We start from the raw sequence: 2408 nt of genomic DNA, 5'->3' as shown, positions 1-2408 counted from the left end.
TAGTCCCGATGCAGTTATTTGGTTAAGTACTAAATAACTAGTCGGTTTACTGCAACTGATAAGCAATGCAGTTTTTCAATAAATACAGTGGTAATTTCATTTTCCGACATTTTAAGAAGAACTGCTGGTTTTGTCTGTCCGAACTGACTTTTCTTTTTAAAGAAAGAATATTTCAGTTATTTCGGTTAAAGACTTTAAGAAATAAGTTGATTCATATCGGTAAGACCAAGAATATTTCTGAAGAAAGAAAACTTAGCTTCCTGTAGAGGCTTTGTGAAGATGTCGGCTACTTGTTGGTTGGTTGGTTGATACATATTCTAACCGGATGTGCTTCTGTTGGACATGTTCCCGGATGAAATGATGCCTTATATCAATATGCTTAGTTCTTGAATGTAGAACCGGATTGTATGTGATTGCTATGGCACTTGTGTTGTCACAAAATATTGGAGACTCTTCGGCGGTGACACCAAAATCTCTTAGTTTCTGTTGGATCCATAGAAGTTGAGCACAACAACTTCCGACTGCCAGGTATTCAGCTTCTACGGTTGACGTGGCAACCGACGTCTACTTCTTGTTGTACCATGAAACAAGCCGATCTCCTAAAAATTGACATGTTCCACTGGTATTTTTTCTATCAACTTTACATCCTGCATAATCTGCATCAGAGTAGCTTGTTAGATTAAAGTTGGAGTCCTTTGGATACCACAGTCCGACTTCCGGAGTTTCCTTTAGATATTTCAGAATTCGTTTGGCGGTTGTATAGTGAGATTGTTTGGGATTAGCCTGGAATCTTCCACACACTCCAACCGCAAATAATATGTCCAGTCGACTTGCTGTCAGGTAGAGAAGTGAACCGATAATTCCGCGATAGGCTGTCTGACCGGTCAATAAGAACTTAACATTATGATTTAAAAATATATAATGAAATATAATTCTTATAAATATTTTAACTAATAATTCAAATGTGATATATTAAATATTTGATAATTAATTATTTGAGATTAAATACAAATACCTTATACCACCGTAACTATAATAATAAACCATGTTAAAAGTATTCTTTTATGAACATGAGTTTCATTTACAATAATATATATGAAAATTAATTTACAAACAAAACAAAATAACATCACAACATCTACAAAATTATAACAACAAATTAGAGTCTAAATCTTAAATAAAAAAAAGTTGATAAACATCTACAAAATTGTAACAACAAAATAGAGTCTAAATCTTAAATAAATAAATAAAATTATAAGTCAAACTTATCTACAAGATTAAGTCATATGGGCTCTACCAAACATGTAGAGTGACAATATAAATAATCTGTATTCAGGTTGATAATGTGTTTAAAGTAACAAATTGAGTGAAATATGAGCTTAGTTTCAACTTTCAACAACCTTGTAACCTTATTTAAGAATTTGTTTTTTTATTTGTTCAAGTCAAACAATTAATTTCTGCAATTTTATTTTTTGCTCTTAATAAATTATAGTTTAGTTAGATATTGCCTCTGTGATTATAAAAGTAGTTGTGGACTTCTGCCTCTGGTTGTGGGGGTATTGCATTTAAAATATTTGGGTCTTTGACAATTCCATTATAAAAATAGTTTAACATATCCAAATTGTTGTGGTCCTAAACTTTTCTTTTCTTTTCTCTTCTCTTTTTATTTATTTTTATTACAACTAACCTAACAAAAAAAATATATTATTCTCTACATCGGAGTTTATTATCGATAGAAAATTAATAATACACTTTAACTTAAGTCGTTAGGAGGGAAAATCGAATAATATCTTGAAATTGAATTATTATATTGTCATTTACATTTAATTAAATTAGGCTAACTATTTTAACTCTTTTTTTAGTTTATTTGAGTTGAATCTAAATATATAATTAAGAGGTTTAAAATAAGAGTAATTAAATTAAATTAACTTAATTCAAATAAATACATATTTTTTTAACTAAGTGATAAATTATTATATTATTTAGAAATTTTAATAATATATAATAATAATAATAATAATAATAATAATAATAATAATAATAATGTAGAAAGTCAACCTGATACCCCAATTATAATTTTTAATTAATTTAAGAATTAATTTTGTCACTCTAAGTGAGAGACATTTATTTATTAATATTATAAATTCACTCCTAATCATTCACAAGAAATAGTTTTTCATAGCCAAACTTTGGATACACACTTAATCACACTACATTATTTTATTTGACCAAACAAATTAGGATGTCATATTTTATAGGTATGAGTAAAATAATAATAAAAAAATATTATTTGAAAATTGGCAGTGGTTAAGTGTGGAAACATGAAAATGAATTAATATGATATCTATTATATATATGGTTATTAAAGATAGGTCTTTGCTCCTCACATTACATCACCACGGATATGC

Source organism: Impatiens glandulifera, chromosome 1 (genome assembly GCF_907164915.1).
Source record: "Impatiens glandulifera chromosome 1, dImpGla2.1, whole genome shotgun sequence".
In the NCBI taxonomy this organism is placed as follows: Eukaryota; Viridiplantae; Streptophyta; class Magnoliopsida; order Ericales; family Balsaminaceae; genus Impatiens; species Impatiens glandulifera.
This window is presented reverse-complemented; position numbering follows the sequence as displayed.